The sequence below is a fragment of the Enhydra lutris genome, unplaced genomic scaffold (genome assembly GCF_002288905.1).
Source record: "Enhydra lutris kenyoni isolate GAN:26980312 unplaced genomic scaffold, ASM228890v2 scaffoldscaffold16, whole genome shotgun sequence".
Classification (NCBI taxonomy): Eukaryota; Metazoa; Chordata; class Mammalia; order Carnivora; family Mustelidae; genus Enhydra; species Enhydra lutris.
Genome location: NW_019154100.1, coordinates 37,983,377 through 38,010,711, shown reverse-complemented (window position 1 = coordinate 38,010,711; position 27,335 = coordinate 37,983,377). Strand labels below are relative to the sequence as shown.

Below are 27,335 nucleotides of genomic sequence, written 5' to 3'. Positions count from 1 at the left end.
GTTTAACATGAAACAACATAATTTAATCTATCAAATTAATAGACTAAGAAAGAGGAAACATGATCACCTCAAAAGATGCAGATAAAGCACTTGACAAAATTCATCACCTATTCATGACTTAAGAAAAGAAAAGAAAAAAAAAAAAAAAAACCGTCAACAAACTGAATGGAAGGGAAATCCTGCGACCTGGCTTTCCAAGAGAACCTATGGGAAAAAATCTATAAGGAATGTCATACTTTATGCAAAAGATTGACTACTTCCCTTTTAAGATTAGGGAAAGGAGGCTGGGTGATGGACATTTGGGAAGGTATGTGCTATGGTGAGGGCTGCGATTTGTGTAAGGCTGATGACTCTCAGACCTGTACCCCTGAAACAAATAATACATTATATGTTAATAAAAACTTATATATATTAAAAAAAAGATTAGGGAAAGGATGTCCACACTCTTCTGTTCAACATTGTTCTGTTCAGCACTGCCCTGGAGGTCCTGGCCAGGGCCAAATCTTTTTTTTTTTTTTCCTTAAGATTTTATTTATTTATTTATTTGAGGGAGAGAGAACATGCACAAGAGTGGGAAGAAGCGAGAGAGGGACAGTTATACTCCACACTTAAGCACAGAGCCCTCTGCAGGCTCAAACCCAGGACCCTGAGATCATGACCTGAGCCAAAATCAAGAGTCGGACACTTAACTGACTAAGTCATCCAGGTGCCCCTCGTCAGGGCCAAATTGAAAAATAAATTCTAGGGTAAACATATCTTAATTCATTCTTTTAGTGTGTGTGTGTGTGTGTGTGTGTGTGTGTGTGTGTGTGTGTAATTTTTTAAAAACAATTATTGGGGAGCCAGGGTTCTGGGATCGAGCCCCAAATCGGGCTCTCTGCTCAGCAGGGAGCCTGCTTCCTCCTCTCTCTCTGCCTGCCTCTCTGCCTACTCTCTCTCTGTCAAATAAATAAAATCTTTAAAAAACAATTATTTATTGAGAACTCTGTTAAGTTTTAAAGTTATACTCTCTTGGTAAATATACTGTTAATTTCCCTCTATATCCTCCTGGGGAACATAAACCCTGCTGTTGACTGCAACATTTCTTACTTTTACATGTACTCACTAGATAATTTATGGGAAATCCAATGAAATGGATTGGATATATTATAGGAATTAATATATAAAACAATGGACTAGTTACATTATGTAGACTACATGGTTGCTTCTTACAATAGAGGAAAAATGTGAATGTTATAACTATAGACATACTTCTTTGTGTAGTATGAAAAAACATTACTCTCTTAATCACTTTTGTAGTATAATACAAACTACTGTATCAAGATTGAACAACTTTCCATTTATAAAAAATAGTTGTAGTATGGCAACAAAATAATTTGTGTATATCAAAATAACATCTTACAGATGTCATCAAAGTATATGGAGCTATCTAGAGAGAAATGTAATTTAATTTTGTTTCAGGCGGATTGTTTGTTAATAATTAATAATTAGTGTATTCTTTTCCTGTTTAAATACTACCCATGTATTAGAGACCAGCTCAAATTTCAGCTCCTTGAAGTTCTTCCTAATCAACCTCATTGGAAATTACTTCTGCCTTCTCTAAATTTCCTTCAGAGCTGTAATCTCTACCACTTAATGTGTCAGATTTTACATTGTATTGTAATTTAGCTTTTATTGTCATATATGTAATAATTTTAATTTAATAGACTATTTTTTAGAAGAGTTTTAGATTTATGCAAAAATGAACAGAAAATACAAAGTTCCCCTATCATGAACATCTTCTGAACATGGTACATTTGTTACAATTGACAAGTAAATATTGATATATTATTATTAACTAAAGTTACATTTGATTTACTCTTTGTGTTGTACATTCTTTGGGTTGTGCCAAATGTATAATGACATGTATCCACAGTGACAGTATTATACAGAAACATTTCACTGCCCTAAAAAATGCCCTCTGCTCTGCCTGTTCATCCCTCCCTTTTTCTCCCTTGATCCCAACCTTTGGAAACCACTGATATTTTTATTACATCCATGGCTTGCTTTTTTCAGGATATGATATATTTGGACTCCTACAGTATGTAACCTTGTAACCTTTTCAGGAGCATATGTATGCCTTGTTTCACCATGTAATACGTATTTAACATGCTTCTATGTCTTTCCATGAGTTGATAGCTCATTTCTTCTTAGCACTTATGATTACATTGTCTGGGTATACCACAGTTGAAATATCCATTTACCCACTGAAGTAGGTCTTGGTTTCTTCCAAGTTTTGGCAAACAAAACTGCTCTGTGAACAGAACTTCTATAAACATCCATGTACAGGTTTTTGTGTGGACCTGTTTTTAGCTATTTTTGGGTAAATACCAAGGAGTTTGATCGCTGGATTGTATGGTAAGGGTATGTGTAGTTTTGTAAGAAACTGCCAAGCAGTTTCTTCCAGTGTAGCTGTACCATTTTTTATTTCCACCAGCAATGGATGAGAGTTCCTGTGGCTGCCCATCCTTGTTAGCATTTCGTATTCAGTTTTTGGGATTTTAGCCATTCTGATAAGTGTGTAATGATAGGTCATTGTTTTAACTTGCAGTTCCCTAATGACATATGTTAAGCCTCTTTTCATATGCTCATTTGCAAGCAATATATATATATATATATTTAAAGATTTTATTTATTTATTTGACAGAGATCACAGGTAGGCAGAGTGGCAGGCAGAGGGAGGGGAGAAGCAGGCTCTTCGCTGAGCAGGGAGCCCGATGCAGGACTCAGTTCCAGGACCCTGGGATCATGACCCGAGCTGAAGGCAGACGCCTAACCAACTGAGCCACCCTAGCACCCCTGCAATCCTTACTTCATTTAGCGACGTGTCTTTTCAGATCTCTTACCCACTTTTTAATCTGATCTTGCTCTTATTACTGAGTTTTGTGGGTTTTTTTAGGATATATTCTGGATATAAGTCATTTATCAGAAACATGTTTTGCAAATATTGTCTCACAGTCTGGATTGGCTGCATTTTATTAACAATGTGGTGTTTTTTTTTTTTTTTTAAATAATTTTAATGAAATGCAAGTCATCCATTTTTTTCCTTTCATGGATTATACTTCTAGTGTTATATCTAAAAAGTCCCCCAACCTGCCTCCTTAGCACATGAGGCAGCACATCAGTCTTCTAAAAAGTCCTCACCAGGGCACTTGGGTGGCTCAGCTGGTTAAGCAACTGCCTTCAGCTCAGGTCATGATCCTGGAGTCCCAGGATCCAGTCCCACATCAGGCTCCCTGCTCGGCAGGGAGTTTGCTTCTCCCTCTGACCCTCTCCCTTCTTATGCTCTCTTTCTCTCTCATTCTCTCTCTCTCTCAAATAAATAAATAAAAAATCTTAAAAAAAAAAAAGAATCTTAAAAAAAAAAAAAAAAGAAAAATTCCTTACCAAACCCAGAGTCACCTAGCTCTTCCAGACTTGTATAGTTTTGTGTCTTATGCTTAGATCTCTGATCTATTTTGAATTAATTGTCATGAAAGATGAAAGGTCTGTGTCTAGATTCGTTTTTTTGCAGGTGGTTGTCCAGTTGTTTGAGTACCATTTGCTAAAAAGACTATCCTTTCTCCATCGAATCTCCTTTGCTCATTTGTCACAGATCAGTTAACTATATCTGTATGAATCTCTCTCTGGGCTCTTTATTCTGTTCCACTGATCTATTTGTGTATTCTTTTGCCAATACCACATTGTCTTGATTCCAGTAGCTTTCTAATAGGTTTTGAAGTCAGGCGGTGTCAATCTTCCGACTTTGTTCTTCTTCACCTTTGTGTTGGCTATTCTGGGTCTTTTGCCTTTCAATAAACTTTAGAAACAGTTTGTTGATATCCATGAAATATCCCACTGTGGCTTGGATTGGAATTTCATTGAATCTATGTATCAAGTTGGGGAAACTGGTATCTTGACAGTATTCAGCCTTTCTATTCATGGATATGGAATAGCTCTCCATTCATTTGGATCGTCTTTGATTTCTTTCCCCTGAGTTTTGCAGTTTTCCTCATATAGATCCTGTGTGTGTTTTGCTAGATTTATACCTCAGTATTTATTTATTTTTTATTTCCCTTCTTCCCCACCCACCCTCCTTTCTGTGTATGCTTGAATTAGCTAGAATTCTCCAGAGAAGTAGAAACCAAGATATGAAGAAGGTATTTTTGCTCCTGGGGGTTTCTGCTTCTAAGCCCTCTCACCTTATAGAGCAAAGAAATGTATTTATCTATTACTTACTTATGTATATACACACAGTTATAAACATTTTACATGTATGTACATTAAGTTAAACCTAAGGTCATACTGGTGTCTCCTCTTCTAATCTATTAGCATATGGATCATCTTAGTCTCCAGTCCCCTGCTTACCTCTGACCTCCGCCAGCAACACTGAGGGATCTGGCTCCCACCATTCATTACCCATTTACTTAGTTGTTCAGTGTGTACAGTTTTTTTGTTATCTTCATTTTGACACATTTTGACACATACTCTCTGAAGTTCTTAAGCCTTTTTTGTTTGCCCTTCATTTATCCGGTTTACTCCAGGGCCAGCCATTTGAAATACACAAATGGAGAGTAGCCATTTATATAGGAAAATACAGAAAATGTACAAGAAAGTGCTTTTCCCCTGGGAAGTACTATAAACCTATAAGGGTGGTTATCTAATTGCGACTAATACAATCAATAGTTTTATTGATTGTTCTCATTTTATTAGGTCAGGAATTCAGCATGAGAGTGATTTTATAAAATCAGAATAGTATCACTGATGACTTTCTTTAACATTCAACTTTTGTTCATTCCATGTGCGTTTTTGCTTGATGGTATGGTAAATACAATGGTAAATTTACCATGCAAATCATGATTTACTAATGTAAACTATGTTACTATTCAGCCCATACTTGCTAATTTCAGTAGCCTGCCCACACTCCCAGGAGTTTCCCGGGAGTTGCTTTTTTTCTGGGCTTCAGTATCACTGACAGCACTCAATGAGATTTCTTCAGGTGCTGCAAAGCTAAATCTTTAATATGACCTCAAAATTGGCATCTTCTGTGACTTCACCCTGTTTGTTCTGTAGAACTTACAATGGCATCCACAATGTCCATGTAAAGAAGAGGAAAAGAAGCCAAAATATTTCATGATAACACAACTAATCACACCATCTGTCAACATTTATTATCTGACCACATGACCACATGTTTCCACCTGAAGAGAGAAATAAGAATTTACGTAATGGAAGGGAAAAGCTTTTTAAGTGTCACCAATTTTCAACAGATTAATTTTTTTTGTTTTGTTTTGCTTTTTTTTTCTTTTTCTTCCATTTTAGATCATGGGGAAATTAGAGAAGGTGGCTGATTTTTTTTAAAAGTCACTGATTCAACTCTCTAATTTCCTTTCAGTGATTAGATGGGATTTCAGCCCCAAACTCTGCACCTCCTTCTCACTGTCCTTTGGCTCTGGAGGGAAAATCTCCCAGGCAGGATCCAGGCTTCCTTGTGTAGTAGGGAGCTGGAGTGAGCAGGATAATGTCTTCCTGGAAGGAATGGGGAACTTGGGAGAAGCAGCAATTCTGGCCGACTGGCTTTGAGAATTCTGTCACTGTGATTCTGTCACGGTTCCATTACAGTGACTGCTTTTTTGTTCTCTTTTTACACTGCCTATGAAACATGATCTGGAATCTGGCCAGAAACCCCTCTTAGGCTGTCAATATCTTTTTAAAAAGCTGTTCCTCTCTTTGACTAACAATGATTTTCTTAAAAATCAGGAATATCAGGTTCATTTTTTCAATCATTTCAGAAATGTGTTGCTGGATTGAAACAGCTAAAATTGTAGCTGCTGTGGAAAGTGATGAACCATAAATTGAAATACCCAAATAAATACCTTATTTTCTAAGTGTAACAGTCATTTCATTTTCCTCTAACCTGGTAGGCTCACTTTAATATATGCTTTTAGATTCACGGCAAGAGGGTCATAAGAAGTTTGACCATTATTAATGGACTCTAGGTGTTGATAGGGTAATTCGGTATATTTAGTTCTCTGCTGAGGCTGGATGAGCTTAACCTTTGGTTCTTAGGATGAAACAAGTCTTTGAAAGGAGTTTATTCCTGCTTGTCCAGAGCTACCTGATAGAGAGAGACAAGTAGCTCCATCTCTCTGACTGCTTATGGGTAGTTTGACCTGAATATGTCACTTGACCTCTTTATATTTCAATTTTTTCACCTCTAAAATGGAGAGAGTGCCTCCCCCAGATGACCCCACTTCTCAGAACAGCACTCTGGAAAGTGTGGAGACATTTTCTGTTCTGATCTCCACCGGCCCCAGGAAGCCATGAGCTCAAACCACTTCTCTCCCTGAGGTAATTCTCTGCTTGACCTTCCTTGAACTATGCCCAGTGGAAGTTGTTAAACTCTCCATTATTGCACCTAGGTAATGCCACTGGTTTATGGAAATTGGATCAATGTCCACAAGTTTTAAATTTGTTGAAAACTCACGTGATAACTGACTATTCTAGAGTGACATCTGATCAACTGTAACTATTTAGAAGAAGAATCATATTTGTTCCCAGTAAATTAAGTCTGTCTGGTTTCTTCAGTCTCTTAAAATAGTGATTTTTCAGAATACTCTTTAATAAAAGCTGTTTACTAGAACTTATTACATGAAATGGTCTTTAAAAATTTTGAGTACTGTTGATACACAATGTTACATTGGTTTCAGGTGTACAACATAGTGTTTCAACTGCTCTATACCTTGAGCTGTGTTCACTATAAGTGGAAACATTTTGAAGATCTCTTTAGACATTCCCCTTGGATACTAAAGAGCAGTAAAGATTAGAGAAAGATTTGAGATTATGTAAAGATTATTTAATTTTAATTGATGCACTATATGTCCTAATCTATTAGGGTATAGCTCAGATTTTCTTAAAAGGGAGGTTCAGATTCCAGTGACATTTGGAGAAAATCTTATTTTCTAACTTTGTTTTCACAGTACTACTCACAGAGTTTTTTTTCCCTATCCCAAACCCAATCATTTGAGATTGCTGTTATATGTCATTTTTTTTCTTTTTAAATACATAGACTTTTCCTTACCAACATACTGTGACATTAAGAGAAAATTAAAGGGAAAAGGCAAGGAAAACCATGAATACTAACCAAAAGCTTAGTATGTTAGTAGCAGGTAATACCTGTTAGAAAACCAAGTTCTCAAATAATGAGGCCTGTATTGAACTACAACTTAGTTTATTACTTTTTTCCAGAGAACTCCTTTTTGTTGGCATTTTTAATAAGCAGATTCACAGACGTACCATCTTCATTGCACAGTTTTTCTACTGCATAAAAAATTCATCATAGCCTTTTGCTATTATCTTTGTTTGGAAAGAAGATGATTATTGAGTATATTCAACAATAATGGCAGTCACAGAGACTTCCCTGTGCTGATTTTTCTAATGCTGATTGCAAAATCTAATTTGTATAATTTGTAGAGCAAGAGCAGAAGGGAGAGGACATGGTAGAGTACAAGGAAAAAGGCATATGCCAAACAATATACTTGCAGTTTATCACTGACCTGCGTGTTCAGCATGAACGTGTTTGATGTGGAAGCTAATGGCAGAGCTGCCGAGTTTATGATTACTTGCCTTAACAATGCAAATTCATTTTACCAAGCTTTGACTAAGGATACATAAAATCTCATGTTCCGTGCTCAATTTGGTGACTTATTTGCAAACATTGATAAAGAGTAGTTTTACCCTTCAGGGTTGTTCATATGTCTTATAAAAAGAAACAGCAGAAGTTGATTAAAAATTGCACTTTGATTATTTTCTTAAAATTTAATCTGCCATTTGTTATTGAACTTCTAAAATTCTTAAGGATATAAACCTTTAAACACTTGAAGAAATTAATTCTCTGTAATACACAAGACTTACTTTTACCGTATATTCAAATCTGTTAGCTAAATATCTGTTTCATTTTACTTTTGCCTTTTATTTTTTTTTTAAGATTTTATTTATTGATTTGAGAGAGAGAGAGAGAGAGAGCACAAGCAGGGTGGAAGGGCAGATGAAGAGGGAGAAGCAGACTCCCTGCTAAGCAGGGCTCTATCCCAGGACCCTGAGGTCATACCTGAGCCTAAGGAAGACACTTAACTGACTAAGCCACTTACCCAGGTGCCCCTCCCTACCTTTTACTTTTAAGAAATCCATTCTCCTAGTCTAAGTTGTTAAACTTTTGAGATTAAAAATAATAATACTGCTTTGGTCTGTGAATTTAGATTTCTTTCTATTCTGAGATCATCTGCCCCATGAAATATGAATTTAGCATTTTTCCTTCTGTACATATATCAAGGTTTGTGTCTGAACACTGTGTAACTCAGAGAAGCAGTATTAGACTTCCTGCATATGGTTGATATCCAGTGATATATGTGGTTTATCAATTACAGATGAAACTTACATAGTGATCATTTTTGCAAGCACTTTAGCTATGCATGTAGATCAGTTGTGTTTCTGGCATGTGCACTGTCTAGGATCTCCCCCCAGACTTCCCACTAAATGCCCATTTACAAGAATGGTCTGCAGCTTCTCTCTGTCTCTGTCTGTCTCTGTTACTCTCTCTCCTTCTCTCTCTCTCTCTCTTTCTCCCTCCTTGCCCCCCCCCGCCACCCATCATTATTAGGAGGAGAAATTCTAGCCATTTTATCTGCAAAATTCAGTGAAGTAAGCATGTTCAGTGATTTCCACAGAATAAATGATTGTTATATATTTTGTAAAATATAAAGAAACACCAGTATTATTTCAATGCATGAGCAGTTAGCAAAAAGCAGCCTCCTTTTCTCTGTGTGTCTATCTAGCCCACAAGTGAATTGAGAAATCTGGAACTCATTCCATACCAGTCACATGCAGAGTTGTTTGTTTATGCCACCTATCAAATCTAGTTGTGAAATAGCAGTGGAAGTTGAAGTGGCTGTTTTTAAGCAATAGATTAATAAATGGAGTGTTTAATCTGTGGTGAGTTACCGGTTAGAGACTGCTGATGAGGTTACACTCATTACAGAATGTCTTCCGGTGGGAAAGAACATGACAAGGGCTAGAAATTTAAACCAGGTTGTAGAGAAAGATAAAAACAAGTTCTGTTAGCAAAAGGCACCCTAATTCACCTGTATCTTTTATAAGGCACTTGCTAGTTCAAGATCCATCTCTAATATAGACAGGCAAAACCTGCGCAAAAAAACTGCACTATGTATCCCAGACATCACACCACCATTCTATACAACTACTTATTCCTTTTTTTTAAGAAAAAAACAAAAAACAAAAAACAAAAAAACCACACAAAACAAAACAACAACAACAAAATCAAACCCAGACAGCATGCTAAAAGAAACCTTGATAGAAGGATTTAAGAGCATTATGGGAATAATTTCAATAATTTAAAAAGATGTTGCTTTCTGTAATAAAAATTGATTCCATTTCTTTTTTTTACTTGAACACATGCTTGTTGTAAACACTTTAAAATTAAATTGAAATGCACCTAATCCATGTTTTTCTGAACTACTTGATTCCGTGTTTTCAAGTACATTTGTGTTGGAATTTCTGAGCTATTTATATGTAAATGGAAAGTCTTCTGTAATTGGCACAGGGAGAGCTTGCTAGAAGTCCAGTAATCTAATCTAAGTTGCACATTTTTTTGTTCTCTGTTATACATTCATTGTGGCATTTAAGGGCAAACAGTTTGATCCTTATGTCAACATCACTCTCTTTTGCAATAAGGCAAAGGATAGGGAAACTTTGTTTTAAGGATTAAATGGTGAAATTTTTCTGTGACACACCATCTTAGACTGAGCTGCCAGGTCTTATAGGGAGCAAAAAGATATCGTTAACTTCTAACTACTTGGAATAGGAATTTAAATTATTTGCTTCAGGTAGTAGAATGAAAGGAAGATTGCACAATTGTTTGGGCTGTGACTGTTTTATTGAATTTTATTTTATTTTTTTAAAATATGTGCTGCTTGAGGCTTTGGTAGCAATGGTACCAAAGTAAGTTTTCTGCTTCTGCGTTTTTCCTAAATATTAGGAAATATTTTGGGGGGTGCAAATATTAGCAAGAGGAGCTGTCAGACAGACATTTAACTATGCTAATTACCCAGGGAGCTTGTTACATGCCTATTCTAAATCATGGAATGTTTATTTTTTATTTTTTAAAAAGAGTTTATTTATTTGAGACACACCGAGAGAGATCTCGAGAAAGAGCATGATCAAGGGAGTGGGGGTGGGGGAGGAGAGGGAGAAGCACACTCCCCCTGAGCAGGGAGCCCAACATGGGGCTTGATCCCAAGACCCAGGGATCATGATCTGTGCTGAAGGCAGACGCTTAACACCAGGCACCCCTAAATCATGGAATTAACTTTGAGGCATCTGAGAAGAAGATACCTTAATCCCAAATTCCATGCTGCAGCAAGCAATGGTAAGAAGACAATTTAGTATTAAATTAGTTAAAACAGAGACTTGTTATTCATCCAGCCCTCTAGCTATCCATTCAGGTAATCTTCATTCATCTGTTGCTTTGAGAAACATGGTGCCCAGCTGGGCTTGAGCACCAGGCTGGATGCTGGGAGTCCAGTCATAATCAGGAAACTCACATTGCCCACAAGGGGGGGTACTGTCTTATAATTAGATCTGTAAGCCAACATACATAGTTGAATGAAAACTACATTAAAAGTGTAGCTATTTTCATAGCTACGTGGTTCTGAATATTTTCTATCTACAGATAAAGCGTAACTGTTTTAGATGGAAATCTTTCTAATATATGACCCCTATCTAGAAAGTATTAGGTATAATAATTCTGTTTTCAGGATCACGGGTTTAGATACTATGGTGACCTGTAATTCAATACATAAATAACCTAGACGGTCAAATTACTCTTTTTGTTTTGGATTTGTATTTCTTTTCTGATTACCAGACTGTCAGATACTGTATTCTGGCTGGTCATTGTGTTTGTTTCCATAGCAGAAACTTTCCTCTTCTCTCATTCCTCTCCTCAATCTTTTTAAACTCCAATGGTATGGACACAGGACTAGTAGGCTTATTAAAATAAATATAACTTTTTAAAATAAGAGTTCCTTTGTAACATGAGAACATCTTCTGTGAATAAATGCATCTTCTTTGCTAAATTTATTTTTGCTGCTTACAGGTCTTCTTTGATTATCTTCCTGGCCCTATTCCTAATAGATGAAACACTAATTTAACCATACTTTTAACAGTTCAGGAAATCAAGTCAAAAGGATGGTAGTACCAAAAATTCAAGTGTAAATCAAAGAATGTATCTTGTAAGTATTTGTAATAGCCCCAAACTAAAACAACTCAAATATTTATCAAGAGTTGAATGGATAAACAAACTCTGGTATATCCACATGATGAAATATTATCTACCAATAAAAAACAAGAGAGCAATTGATCTATATTGGAATGTGGATGAATCTCAAAGTAATTACACTGAGTGGAAGAAGCCAGACAAAAAAAATATGAATCAATGTCCTGTGGCTGTCATGTTGAATTACCACAACCTTGGTGGCTTTAAACAGAAATTTCTACAACCTTGGTAGCTGTAAACAGAAATTTCTTCCCTCACAGGTCTGAAGGGTAGAAGTCAAGCAATCACAGTATTGACAGAGGTGCAGTCTTCACAGAGGTTCCGGGGAAGACTCTTGTTCTTTTCTTGCTTCAGCTTCTAGTGACTTTGGGCATTCCTTGTCTTGTGGCTTGGAACTGGTAGTCTCTGCCTCTTCTTTGCTTCTGTGTTGACATTGTCTTCTCTCTTTGTTTTCTTCTCTGTGTGATATCACATTTATCATTAGATTCAGGGCCCATCTTGGTAATCCAGGATGATCGCATCTCAAAATGCTTACCTCAGTTGTATCTGCAAAGAACCTTTTCTAGACGTGGCAATGTTCACAGGTTCCAGGGATTAGGGCATAGATGTATCTTTTGAGGGATCACCATTCAACCAACTGTACTGTATGTTCCCATTTATATAAAATTCTGGGAAATGCAAACTAATGTGTAGCAACAGGGCCAGGGCTGGAGGATTCCTGAAGGATTGTGAGGAAACTTTTAGAGATGATGGACATGGTCATTATCTTGATTATGGTAATGGTTTCACAGGTGTATTCATGTGTCAAAACTTATCTAATTGTATGATTTCCATAGTACTATTTATTGTATACCATTTATAGCTTAATAAAGGTATTTTTTTTAAGAATAGGGATAGGGGATATCTTACTGAAATTGTAACCCAGGGGTGCCTGGGTGGCTCAGTGGGTTAAGCCTCTGCCTTTGGCTCAGGTCGTGATCTCAGTGTCCTGTGATGGAGCCCTGCATCAGGCTCTCTGCTCAGCAGGGAGCCTGCTTCCCACACCCCCTGCCTGCCTCTCTGCCTACCTGTGATCTCTGTCTGTCAAATAAATAAAATAAAAAAATCTTAAAAAAAAAAAAAAGAAAAAAGAAAGAAAGAAATTGTAACCGAGATTTTTTTTTTTTGTCTTTGGAAGCACATATATTTTCTTTTTTAGTTCCCCCCCAGATAATAAATTCCTGATTCATAATCTAATAGTAGAGCTCACCATGGCCCAATATTTTGGATCTATTCAGGTATGAGTCTAATGTGGCCATCTATATATAACTGATATTTTGTTTTCTCTTACTTGTGGCATGGGATTACAACTGAATATACCCTTGACTATTCACTCATTTCTCTAAATAAGTAATTCTTAACCTTTCTGGAGTCATTTACCCTCTTGGAAATTTTATGTCAGTCATGGACTTTTGGCCTATAGAAATACTCAGGTGATTCCAGGTCTTTTCATAATGCTCTGAAAACCCATGCATTAACTACCCACCCCCAAATTCATGAAGTTTGAGAAACCACGATTTGAAGGAAGTTACAAATTTATGTGTTTGGAATGGGGGCATTTTGATCTAATGATCTGGATGATTTATTTATGTATTTTTTACCAAGACTATGAGCATGCGGGTGTTTAGATATTAATTTAACAAGGAACTGATGTTATTTTGTGTGCACATGTGTTTAGCTGATACAGAAAATGGATGAAATCAAAAGTTTACTTTGAGTAAGTGCTCACATTATTGCAGATGCTAAGCAAAGAATAGAGCTTGCCTTCAGGACACTGTTAAAGCAGATGTAAATCTCATCAGGTCCAGCTTCACACACCACATCCTTGTGTCCGCAGCAGCAGATTTGCTGGGTCTTCTGTGACCATGTAGCCCTGTCAACAGTTTCACTGCTACATTATGTATGACTCTTTTATTGAGGGCCTGAGCATTTGGTACAAAGCTGAGAGGGTGATTTTGTATTGGATTTGGTCAGAAATGAGTTGCATCTGCTTTGTCTTTCTCATTCCATTTTGTAACATTTTCCCTTTATAAAAAGAAAAAGAAAAAAAGGTCAGCATTAAAAATGAATGAAATTTATTTTTGATCAGAGTGTCAGGATGTTTTTTAAGGTCATCTTAGGTCTGTTAAATAGGAGGTTGGGGAAAGTAGCCAATTTGGTGACCCAGCAGCTGGGTGTCATGACATGACATGAGTTGGTGACTCCTCTGCTTTTATTTTTGGTCCTAGATCTATAGGATGTAGTTCATATTTGAGAAGAGTCAAGTGTTTTAGTGAGTGCAGATCAGTGTTTCTCTTTCCCCCATCCTCCCAACATTTGCAAGGGTCAACATGTCCCATGTTGATGTCACCATCAACACCAGCTAGTGTTTAAGATTTTTAAGGGAGCAGGGTATCTTAAAATGTCTGAAGAGGAGTAGAGTTTAAGAAGTCCTACCTTCTCCCTACACCTCTGACATCTTTGCTTGAGTTAATTAACCTATTCTTCTCCACGCCCCCGGGTTGAAAGCTACTTATGGATTGACCCATGACATAACACTTGTTGGAGGATCATGGCAATGTAGACCAAACTTTAAGCTCTGGTGTTTCCTTAGTTGGCTTGATGAGGACTTCAATTCAAAGGGTGTTACTTGAATCCTGAAATGATGATGCCAGAGAGCTGAATTTCTGCCATGATCTATCACCCTAGTCTCCTTAGGAATTTTTAAAGCTGAGTTCATGCTCCCCCTCTACTCAGGTGGGAAATAGGAGATTTAGAAAATGGCTCTATCTTCAGAGGAGGGTTTGTTGACACAACTGGACCCATTTTAGTTCTGGTGAAAGGATGGTAACATAATACTCAGCACAGGCCAATCTACTTAAGAAAATCTGTTGATTGATTAGGATAAGAAAGGGATTGAATTTTGAAGAATATTTATTATTTATACCCTACTTGCTTTCAGATAGAATTTTCTGAGGCTTATGTGAGACATAAATATTTGCTAAATAAATGAGAAAAGGAAATGAGAAGAGGGAGAAGAGAAATAAGTAAGATGGATTGAATCATTTCCCCCGAGGAAGTCACTAACCTATAACTTACGTGTTTTTTTGGTGTAAATGATACTGTACTGTAGACTCGCTATCTACGTTAAGCAGTATCATTCTCAATAGTGTGGTCACTACTAGGTGATTTATTAATTACACTGGGGTTTCCATCACTGCCTTTGACTGTTTGGGAGATTAAAGTCAGATGAGGAAGTTCTTAATCTAGTCTGGTTATTATGGTTGTCATACTTTCTCAAAATGAGCAGGAATTTAAGAAACACTTAATGACATACTTATTTAGGTTCCTTTGAGAATAATTTGAATTATGTCAGTCACTGATTTTAAAACTGCTTCCCTCTGTCCCTCTCCCTTAACTTGTCTTAGTAATTACCACTTTGGGGAGTAGAAGCTTCATAATACTGTCTTTAATTTTTTTTTTTGTATAATTTTTAATACATTGGAAATTGAAATGGACTTTCTCCTTTCCCCTGACCAAGTGTATATACGTTTCCACTTTTTCATGTCTCGAATGTGTGGTAATATATGAGAATTTATGCCAAATCCAAAGGCGGAGTTGCCTCCTGCAAGTTCATCAAAGGCAGCATGTTCCAGTATGATACGGAAGTCCAGATTTCCTACTGATTTCAAGAGGTTGAACTCTGTTTGTTTGTTTCTTTATTTTTTTTAAACATTGCCCGGTCTGGGCAAGCATCTTTGCTATGCAAGATGAGATTTCAAAAATATGAGCAACATGAAGGCTGCCTATCACAAGTTTATTGTTCAATAAGAGGGTTATAAAGATAGGTAATATATAGTAAAACAACTATAGCTCAATATACAATGTACAGTGGTAGAATGTGATGCTGGAGTTTGTATCTGCTCTGTTCATTGTTCTCTCCAGGGTCTAGAAAGAGAACCTGGCACATGGCAGGCGTGGAACATATGTGTGTTGAGTAAGTGAACAGGATATGCAGATGACGGCTAAGATGTACCCAGACAAAGCGTCGTTCCGGTGATCAGGAAAGGCTTCACCGGAAGGATAGCATTTTGGCTGTGGTGCGGAGAGGTACGGCAGTGTTCCAGAAAAAGGTGAAGATATGATTCAGGAAAGCGGGGAGAAACAAGGTCATTGAATTTACTTTCAATTTATGCCCTTACTTCTAATAACTTTTTTTCTGGGAATAATTAACAGTGTCAGCAGTCTGGGCTCCAGAACCCCATGGTAGCATGTCCCTTTCCCAAGGCATTAACTGCAGATTTACGCTGGCTCTTAAGATGTGTTTTAACTCTAGGCATGGATCCGACCTTCCTCTGTGTTCCCTTTCAACCCTGCCTTTTCTTTTCTAACATCATCTTCAAAGGGAGACAGAAGACCCTGAGTAAGAGGAGGCAAAATCCTTTTTACTTTCAGTTTGACTTCTTGGTTCTTTGTTTGAGAAGGCGGGGGTGGTGGGGCGGCCCTTGCCGTCTGCCTCCCACTCACTCCCTTATGCCATGCCTCCCTCCGCCATTGCTCCTGGATGGGGGTGTGACTCAGCCGCTGCTGCTCCCCTGCCGAGGGGCCCTCTGATTTCTGACTTCACTCTTGGCTCTCCAGGCCCCTTGCCCTGCTGCCTGAACTCTTTTCAAGCACAGCAAGATGCAAGAGGCCTGGGCCATGGAGTTCTGCAAAGAATAAGGAAGCCTCGTGGCAAAACAGCAAGGAGGAGCTGGGGGGCACCACTCCGTCCCCCCCTCCCCTTTCTGTGTGCTCAGTCTCCTGCCACCACTCATTTCCTTTATGTGGTGTTGATTTATTTACCTTCTATCCTCGTTCTACCCATTTCTTGAATGTTTACACTAGGTTAGGTGCTCAGCATGCAAAGATGGCAATCCCTGACTTTAAAGGCAGAATTATCCGTGTAGTAACAGGGTACAGAATAATGGATCTTCACAGAGGACTCTACCATTTGACTTGTCTATACCTTGTGCTTGGCTGAATGTGTTCCCTAATGTAGCTGACAATTTGTCTTAATTAACCAAACATGTTTTTTTTAAAGATTTTATTTATTTATTTGACAGAGAGAGACACAGCAAGAGAGGAAACATAAGCAGGGGGAGTGGGAGAGGGGGAAGCAGGCTTCCAGCTGAGCAGTGAGGCTGATGCGGGGCTCAATCCCAGGACCCTGGGATCACGACCTGAGCCAAAGGCAGACCCTTAACGACTGAGCCACTCAGGCACCCCTAACCAAACATGTTTACTGGAAAGATTAAACCATGTATATGTAGTAGCCTGTGTAATTAAAAAAAAAAAATCAATGCTACTGTAAAATGGAGAGTCATAAAAAAACACTGATACTTGAAAGAAAATACACACTACTCTTTTTATTGGTTGAGAGCACAGACTTGGAAGCCATACCATGTGATTCAAATTTTGATTTCTCTGTTAACTAGCTGTGTGGTATTAAGTAAGTCATTCCATCTCCCTGAGTCTCAGTTTCTTTGTGAGAAATGGGAATGATAATGCTATCTATGTCTGGGGGGTAGTTGGGGGTATTTCAGGATGAAATGAGTATTTGCAAAGCCCTGAGAACCATGGCTGGTGCGTACAAAGTGCTGTGTAAGTGTTAGTCGTGACTGGAAGTGTTTCTACTTTTTTAGGTCTTAACCATGGACTAGGCTGGATTTCAGTGCCTTGTTTGAACATGAGAAAATATTTCTTTTCCCAGAAACTGGCCTATGTTTCTGTGTCATACCTTCTATACACCATTTCACACTACTTCAGTGAAGGATCTAGAGATTCCTTTGTACATCATCAGGCACAATCTGCAATCAGTATCAACGGTTGTTCCTCAGAGCTGCTAACACTGTCCCATTAATTCCAGGTCCCACCGTGCTGCCTGGTACTTTTAATGAACAGCCGGGCAGGCTCTGCAGCAGTGAACATTGTCTTGCTACCTTTCATAATAATGAACTTGTAGGGAATTATTAGATTTTTTCCTACTTTTGAGGAATAGCTTGAGTTCAAGTAATAGCATAGTGATGCTGCCTTAGATTTGAAAAAAGAAAAGCAAACGGAGACAGTTTAGGAATAGCCGTGATTTGTAGGTGATGGATGGTCCACATTGGAGTCTAAACTAAAGATACCCATCTCTTTTTCATTCGCCAAGATGACTAACAGTTTGTCCAAAAGATATCGTTAAGTGGATTTGTTGCTTTGGAAAGAAATAAGCCTTTGTGAAATTCAGAATCACATCTTTTTGTAAAGTCAGGAACCTTTCTTTCTGCTCAATGGGTGTTTTCTCTGATGTGGTTTCTGTAAGATCCATTCTCCTGGTGCTTCCTGCTATATCTGTCTACTTTCTAGGGGACTTATCTGAACCCTGGGTGGAGGCCTCGTGGTAGGTCTTGAGTTGGGTCTCTTGGGGGAGAGGGCCAGAGCACAACACCACAGATCAAAACCAGAGAGGCCTCCATCTATCTGTATGGCTGGTAGAGAAAGGATTGTATCACACATAAGGGCAAGTTGAAAGTAAATTGAATGGGGAATAAAAAGAAAGGATAATAAAAGGAAGAGGCTTGAAGACAATTTCTGTAACCAGGACTGGGATATATAAGTCTACTGTTTTTATTGTTCACTGATCTGTGGTCTTTGAGTTTACAGGCACAAGACTGGCATACACATACCCCCCTTCTGGCTGACCCACATAACAATTTCTGTTAAAAGTAAGAGGCATTATATTATCCTGGACTTTTTTTTTTTTTTTTAAAGATTTTATTTATTTACTTGACAGAGAGAGATCACAAGTAGGCAGAGAGGCAGGCAGAGAGAGAGAGAGGGAAGCAGGCTCCCTGCTGAGCAGATAGCCGGATGCGGGACTCTATCCCAGGACCCTGAGATCATGACCTGAGCCAAAGGCAGTGGCTTAACCCACTGAGCCACCCAGGCGCCCTATCCTGGACTTTTGATCCTGGATTTTGATTACTTGAACATAAGTAATACCAATAGAGTTAAAAAATAAGCAAATATGTTTAGAAAATACAATTTGAATTTCTGTTGATTATAATCATTATGAATTACCTGTTGAGATGAAGTGATTGCTGTCATCTCAGTAAAATTTCTACTTTATTTTTCAGCTCAAAAGATTTTTAAAGTGTAAACATAATGTATCCTCAAAATAGTTATTGTGTTATTATAAGGTATTTACCAATTAATGAACTTTTCTTTTTTCACACTCGAGGGGGAAATGAAGACAAACAAGCATTCTTATAACTAATCTTCATCATACTGAATTCTTACTGGGGTTTAACCTAGATGCAACACAAAGCTTTCAGTGCGAATCAAAGATGTAGTTTTAATTTTAGATGTTGAGATGAGATGTCAAAACATCTTATTCAAGCTGAATGATCCATATAGTTGTTTCTGCAATGCACACTAGATCTCAAGCAAGGGAATTTCATATTTTTATCCTTGAAATCCTCTGGCACTATGCCATTGTTTTTAGCATAACATTGTTAATGCTGCATTTGAGTTTGTTGCCTTAGAATTCCTAGGGAGCTGAATGCAGTGGCTCAAAGAAAATAATTATTAAGATACCCGAAAGAAGTACTTTATATATTAGTGCTTGAAGGGGGTGCTGAATGGTGGGGAATTGTTTAAAACAGTCTTTGTTTGGCAGCTAGGAGAGGCTGTATAGGAGGGAACATAAGTGTCAATCATGAGACATCAAAAAGCCTCTTAATTGTACAATTTAAAGGTTCTTAATATGTTCATGGAGTTGTGCATGCATCACCAATATTAATTCCAGAACATTTTAATCACACCTCAAAGAAACTGTATCCATGGGGTGCCTGGGTGGCTCAGTGGGTTAAGCCTCTGCCTTCAGCTCAGGTCATGATCTCAGAGTCCTGGGATCCAGCTCCACATCGGGCTTTCTGCTCGGCAGGGAGCCTGCTTCCCTTCCTTTCTCTCTCTGCCTGCCTACTTGAGATCTCTGTCTGTCAAATAAATAAATAAAATCTTTAAAAAAAAAAAAAAGAAAGAAAGAAACTGTATCCATTAGCAGTCACTCCTCATTTCCTCTAATCTCCCCAGCCCTGGGCAGCTGTTAGTCTACTTTGTGTCTCTATAGATTTGCCTGTTCTTGACATTCCATATGACGGAATCTTACAACATGTGGCCACTTTTCTTTTAATGTGATAAAAATCCGAAAACTTAAAATTGACCATTTAAAAGAGTCTTCATCGTTTTTAAGTGTGAAGTTCAGCAGTATGGGCACATCATGGTGACACACATCTCCAGAACTTTTCCATCTTGCAAATCTGAAACTCTGCAGCCCAAGAAAAAGCAGCTTTCTACTCACCCCCTTCTTCCCAGCTCTTGTGAACCACTATTCTACCTTCTGTTTCTATTAATTGGACCACTTTAACTGCCTCATGTAAGTGGTGGGATCATACAGTATTTATGTTTTTGTGACCGGCTTACTTCACATGGCATAATGTCCTCAAGGTTCATCCATGTTGTAGTGTGTGGGAGGACTTCCTTTTTAAGGTGGAATAATGTTCCGTTGTATGCACAGACCACATTTCATCCACTCATCTGTCGGTGGGCTTTTGAGTTGCTTCCACCTCGTGGCTCTTGGGAATAGTGCTGCTACGAACATCGTTGTACACATAGCTCCTGGAGACCCTGCTTGCAACTATTTGGGATGTATACCCAGAAATGGGATTGCTGGATCATATAGTAGTTCTATTTTTAATTTTTTGAGGAACCTCCATACTGTTTCATCAGTTGCATTATTTTACTGTTGTCCCACAGTACACAAAGGTTCCAATCTGTCCACATCCTTGCCAACACTTATTTTCTGTTTCTTCATTGGTTTTTTTTCCAAGCCTTTTGATTTTTTTATTACTCAAAACAGCTTCATTTTTTTTATTTAGCTTTCTGGCTCTGTGCTTGTGCCTTCAACACTTTCACAACGATTTTCTGCTCCTCGATAAGGAAAGCACGCTTGATCCTGTCACGAACACACTTGGCACACATGGAACCACCGTAGGCCCTGCTGACATGTTTTTTCGTTTTAGACAACCTCATAAGCACTTTAGACCTCACAGCACGAACTCCTCGAAGTCGGCCTGGGCACACGCCACATGCAGATTTTGGTGCTTTCCCAACCTTCTTGGTATAAAGGTAAACGATTCTATTACCTGGGGTTCGGGACAGCCAAGTTTTATTAGAGGCTGTATTGTAGGACAGCCTACGACGGTAGGTCAAACGCTGGACCATTCTGAATGCCTACGGAAGCCGTCCCCGGAAGAGCTCTTCATTGGTTTTTATTGTAGCCATCCAAATGGGTGTGAGAGGATATGTCATTGTTCTTTTGATTTGCATTTCTCTGATGATTAGTCATGTTGTTGTTTTTTTTCTTTTTACATATTTATTGGCCATTTGTATATCATCTTTGAAGAAATGTTTAGTCAAGTCCTTTGTCTATTTTTGAATTGGATTATTTTTGGTTTTGAGTTGTAGGAATTCTTTTTAAAATTCTAGATGTAGCCACTTACCAGATGTATGATTGGTAAACATTTTCTTCCATTCTCTAGGTTGCCTTTTTTCATTCTATTGCTTCTGTCCTTTAATGCACAAGTTTTTAAGTTTGATATTGTCCCATTGGTCTAAGTTTGTTTTTGTTGCCTGTGCTTTTTGTCACATATTCGAGAAATCATTCTAAAAGTCTTTTACGAATGCATGTATGTGGCCAACATCTGCTTGTGAGAGCTAACAGAGGTCAGTAACTCAAAAATTAATGTCTATATTTACATTTAAGGTGCAGTTTTTATTTACATCTGATTATATGTATACCTGTAGTTCTCAGAAGTAATTGCCAGCAAAGTAATGAAGCTTTGCTATGAATATATGAGTCAAGGAAAGCTAAAAGTATGTTTGTTTTTTCCTGGCTTGAACCCCAAGTCAAGACCTACCTGAGGGAGTTTTTCCCAGGCCTGTCTTTCAAAGAGTTTTCTTGGTAGGATGGAGACTATGCAAGGAACTCAACAGAAATAAAACCAGATTACTTCATGTTTAATTTGTTAAAATATGCCACAGGTAAATTAAAATTGAATGTAAAATCTGCATAACCTAAGATTTAACTCTATAATAATGCCCAAATACAGGAACTTAGGCAACTTTGCTATAAAATAAATTCTTTCCCCTACTTTCCAGCAGGGGTTAGTATATATGAGTTTGTATGTGGAAAGGGTTAGTTTGGATCGATGTATATCCATACTCAGTGATTCATTGTTCTCTTCCCGTGTTTCTTGTTTGTTTTATGGTTTTTATTTTATTTTATTTTATCTTATTTTATTTTTTAGAGAGAGAGAGAGTGAGCAGGGGTAGGGGCAGAAGGAGAGGGAGAGAATCTCAAGCAGGCTCCGTGCCCAGCACAGACCCTGATGCAGGGCTTGACCTCAAACCTGAGATCATGACCTGAGCCAGAATCAAGAGTCTGTCGCTTGACTGACTGGGCCACCCGGACACCCCGGTTTTATAGTTTTTATTTACTTATTTGTTTAATGTGTGATGCCTTCCTATTGACCTTCCTTACTGAAATAGGAAGCTGGGCGCCAACTCTCAGCCTTCATCCCCTCATATTTCACGTCTATTCAGTCGCAAAATTCTTTCAGTTTTACCTCCAAAATATAAGGCCTCTTCTCGCCTTGAATCTTGTCATGATTCCTGCTTTCCTTGTGCAAGACATCGTGTTCCGGCCCAGATACCACAGCAGCCTTCTCACTGGTCTGGCTGCTTTGATGTACCCCTTGAACGGAAGTCGTCTTTCTAAAACACAGTGTGCTCACATCTCTCTTCCTTAAAACTCCTAACATGTTGTTCTTAAGAGTATTGTTACGTTTCCTGGCATGGCTCAGAAGGCCTTCTGCAGTCGGACCCATGCTTACCCCAGCAACCTCATCTGCTGTCATTTACACATCCCTCTCTGAGTCTTTATTTTGGGGTCTTCCAACCACCTCCCTACCTATCTCTATCCCTCGGTTGACTGTGAGGTGCCTGAGGTCAGGAATCCTGTCTGTGTCATCCACTACTAGTGCCCGAGTGCTTTCTTGCCTAGCACAGCGCACAATACAGGCGTCCCGCAGTAAGAGTGTGTTGAATGAATGAGAGCTGCAGTGTGTAGGCTGACAGAACCCCCATCCTCTTCCTAATGGCACATTTTCTTATAATAACTTAGTACTTTCACTATTTTTTGCCTTCTAAGGAGACTTGAACAAGTTCTGAAGACGTAAGACACAGCAAATTCTTTAAGCTTCCATTTCCTCATCTGGGAGATAAAGGCTACAGCCTTCGCAGATAAATCTGTAATCGAAAGGGGTTAGACTGGGTCATTTCTGAAATTCGGTTCCGTGAGCCTATATAAATGTAGCCACTGTCCCCTCACTTAAAACTCTCTCTTTACACATATATATGTATATATGTAATATGTTACATATTTATGCCTAATATCTGATAATATATATATAATTTATATAAATATATATGTGCTACTTCTAAATCTATATTTATTTGCCTTATAAGGCCCAATCTCTGTTAAGGTTTGTTTAAATGTTTTTAATGTCAGCTGTGTGTGCTTTTCAAGCTATATTTGATTTACCTCTCTGTGAGGATCATATATAAAGATTATTATATATAAATACCCTCAATGTGAACTGAAAAGCTATAAAAGTTGAGAAATTAATGCATTCATGTTTATTTGCCTATATGAAATAGTATTTGTTTTTATTTTACTAGCTGCATTATTATGAATTAGTATTACCACTCTAGTGAGGATATTTCTGATGGCAACTGCTGAATTGTACGAAGTAGTGAATCTCTTTGGAGAAATAGCACAATATAGATTAGAAATAACAACAGAAGCAACTGTATTGCTTACTCTGAAAACTCACGCTTGGACATCTCATTAGAAAGGTTGCGTATAAAAATTAGCTAGATCAAATAGTCACTGAAAAAGCCAGAGAAATTTATTTTATTCATGTACTTCTGATCTACAACACATCTCAACTTCTCTGCTATTGGAATTCTCCTCCCCTGTGCCTCTTTTCACATGCAACCTCACCATATGCCTGTGTGGCCCACCACAGGCAGGAGCTAAGAATTGAACATGACTTGCCTCTATAACTCTCCAAGACGCGGGCAGAAATGGCTCCAGAAAAGCGAGCCCCGCTTATGTGCTTCCAGGCTTGAGTCCCAGAGGGAAATGTGGCATGACAGGGAGTGACATCATGAGATTTTGGCTCTTTTTTCCTACCAGAGACATACCATTTCTGAGCTGATGTCCTATCCTTCTCCACGTAAGGCATGGTTTCTTTCTGGTGAGAATGGATCCATCGCCTCCCAAAAGCACATAAGCAGATGAATATTTTCCCATTTGGTTCATTTGCTTATTCCCTCATTCATTCTTTATGGAGAAACTAATCATTTGACACTCTGTCTCTCAGTGGTTGAAAGTCTTCAGTACAATAAGGTGCCAGAATTCAGTCTTTGCTTGGTGTAAAGTTACAAACTGTCAGATCATGTCAGAGAGAGGTCTTGGCTAGGAGGGTAATTACTCAGCTCTAGTGAATGATCGTGGGCCACAGAAGGAGGCTTTATTATCCCACAGGCTCTCCGTTTATTACCTCCCTCCCCACAGGTTTCATTTCAGAGGGATGACATAGTAAGGGGCCTCTTTTCTTCCGCAAACTGTTTTTCAGATGTGCTACATCCCTGCAAATGAAATGAAAATGTCCCTTGAGCATGTGTTTTTATTCTTCAATGATAGTACATATACCTGTCCGTTTGGGGTACACATGGCTTTAGGAGAAGGGCAAGAGCAGAATCTCTCTCAGTGAACAATCTCACATTAGTTATAAGTGTCACTGAGTTAGATATTAATGAACACTGCTCTCAGCAAATGGAAGTCCCTCGAAAATTTAGTCCCTGTAACACTATATGATTAAACCAGCACACCATTATCTCTCTTTCCCATGGTGACTGGGCCCACATATTTGAAAATCCTCTCTGATTTTTCTTTATCTCTACGGTCACTGCCTGTTCCTCTACACTTTTGTGTTACTCACTTCTACAGCCCTTTCCTAATTGTCATCCTCGTCTGCTGATCGGTGAAGTGCTCTCTTGCCATCCATGGTGATGGGGCACTTGACACATCTCATCTTGGGGACACTGTCAGTACCTGAGTCTGCATCTTGACTTTTTTTTTTTTTTTTTAATCTCTGATAGCCTCTTTAAATAACCATCTTTGAAGATATCCCTCAAAGCGTCTGTTGAAATTGGGCTACCTTTGTGGTCTTTGGGCTACCAAAGGTCTGTGGGCCACCTTTGTGGAAAGAGCCTAGAATGCTCTTTCTCAGGCCAACACATGGCCTGTGCTTGCAACTCTCTCCTACCTTTATGCTTGCTAGCCCACCCTGTGCACTAACATGAGCTTCCGTTACCTGATTTCTCTCAGTATACCTGGGTGGATGACCCAGCTGGCTATATGACCTTGAAACATCCATTAGATGCCCACAAACCATGGTTTCCTCCTGTGCAAAATGGTTTTCTGGCCTAGAGCTATGTGTTCCCTTCCAGCTGTAAAATTTTATAAGTTATGATCATTAATAAGAGTCTTTGAGGTAAGCATGCTGAGTTGAATTATAAATTCTCTATAGCTCTAATGTGAAGTATCCATTTTTGCTTTCTTATACATGCATGTGAGAGTGTGCTACTTTATGATTTGTTTTTTTTCCTCCTCTGAAGACCTCTAAGTGAGTATACTGCCATGTGGATGGAAGAAATCATTGAAATGATTAAACATGATTATTGGCACTGGGAGGAAAAAGAAGCAGGGTAGGAAGGAAGTTAAGGTCCATCTCCATATAAACAATTGTTAAACTAAAATATCTGTTAAGTTCTAAAAACAGAAGACTCTGATTTCTCTAAGCCCTCTTATTTGTTGTTAATGAAAACATTTATATTTTAAATAGCTGGGCTTTGAAAATGTGTGTCGAAAATGAGATAGAACCAAGAAAAATAAGCAGAATGATATGCTAAACATTCCACAAAACCTTCTCTGCTCTAAGACTCTCTTTACTCTTTTCTTTGCATATAAAATCTATGGGAAATGCTTGGAATATTTATCTAAGGAACCTGCAGATGTGCTGATATAGTTAAAACCATAACTGTTCAATTAGGATTCAATTGTAAATCAGCCGAGGGCTACGTTATTTTGGTAGCAGGGACACTGACACGGGGAGTTCATTTCTTAATTTCCTAAGTAAATGAGGGCATACATTTAAAAGTAAAAATGTTGCCTTGAAGCAGTGTTACAGAACACAAATAAGGTTCAGAGCCTTTGTTTAATTTCTCTTCAGTGCTTTTGCGGTGCTCTCAAAACCATAGCATTTATTTTTCAGCTTCTACTCAGGCTGCTCCAAGAACCCGAAATCCTTTCTCCACGGTGGGATATGAATATGAATGGAGGAGTGGTTTTGTGAGCCTTTGCACTGTGCCTACAGTTGCCAAAGCTTGACTCTCTCTTTTTATTCACTTTGGAGACAGACTGAAAACAAACACAAAAAATAAATGTGGTTAAAGCCATATATAACATTTTCAGTATGTCAGAATTTTAAATTTGCACAGATTAACAATTTAAATTGGAACGATTTCATCTGCAAGATACTCTTCTATACGTGTGCTTCATGCCATGGTTCATCCTGATTGCTGTGATTTTAGGGCCTCTTATGTGTGAGGTACTCCACTAGGTATCCTGAACCACATGTAGACTCTGCCCTGGTGGAATTTCCAGTCTTAGGAACATTGTTGCCATCACAATTAATATGAAAAAAATTGGCTGAGAACGATATGTACGTTCTGCATTACGTTTGCAATTGATTTGACTTGCTAATATAGTGTTATTAATATTGTTGTATTATAGCTTTTTCCCAAATGATTGGGACATCCATTTTGGCTAAACTAAAAGAATGATCTGTGATAGTAAAAGTACTCAAGCGGCAAATTTTTCTTATCTAGAAGAATCCGATAAGGCCAGATAACAGAGGTTTTTATTGTGTTTAGAGAGAAGAAACCCTGAGGGGTTGTTATGGCAAGCACATAGTAGATAAACAATAAATACTTATGATTACATTAAAAGAACAGCCAGAAACAAAATAATATTGAAGTAAATGCTAGACCACATGTTATAGATCATACATGCCAAAAATATTTAGATGTGAAAACAATCAGTGCATGCTGAGACCAGAGTGTGTCTGGGGCAGGGATCCTTCATGACTAACTGACCTCCAAGATCACTAAATGGGGCACAGGATCCGTGTATATTTCTGCTTTTGCTTAGAACAGCCTGTTTCATTTCTGGGAATCTCCAGTTCTTTCTTTCTTTCTTCCTTTCTTTCTTTCTTTCTTTCTTTCTTTCTTTCTTTCTTTCTTTCTTTTTTAAGATTTTTATTTATTTATTTGACAGAGATCACAAGTAGGCAGAGAGGCAGGCAGAGAGAGAAGGGGGTAAGCAGGCTCCCTGCTGAGCAGAGAGCCCTATGCGGGGCTCGATCCCAGGACCCTGGGATCATGACCTGAGCCGAAGGCAGAGGCTTTAACCCACTGAGCCACCCAGGCACCCCATCCAATTCATTCTTTATAACTCAAGAAAGGCCAATATTATATATTGCCGTTGTATCTTCCTCCCCGATACTCATACAACAAATAGTTTTGAGTGCTGACTATGTGCCAGGCGTTATTCTAGTCCCTGAGGATGTAGTAGTAAACCCGACTGACCAAAGTTCATATCCACATGTAACCCACACTGTTCTGTGTGTATGTAAGGATTGGGGAGAAAACATAACAGTAAACAATAGTAACC

General features: G+C 38.4%; 1 protein-coding gene and 1 pseudogene across 3 annotated transcripts in view; one reads left to right on the top strand and one right to left on the bottom strand.

Moving 5' to 3' along the window:
* The window catches only part of LOC111147359 (inner mitochondrial membrane peptidase subunit 2), an 861,050-nt gene that overhangs the window by 515,694 nt on the left and 318,021 nt on the right, over positions 1–27,335 (top strand). The gene's annotated exons all lie outside the window — the stretch shown is intronic.
* On the bottom strand, positions 20,298–20,723 carry LOC111147360 (annotated as a pseudogene). Its single transcript, XR_002640620.1, has one exon. The product of XR_002640620.1 is annotated as a 60S ribosomal protein L34 pseudogene (transcript).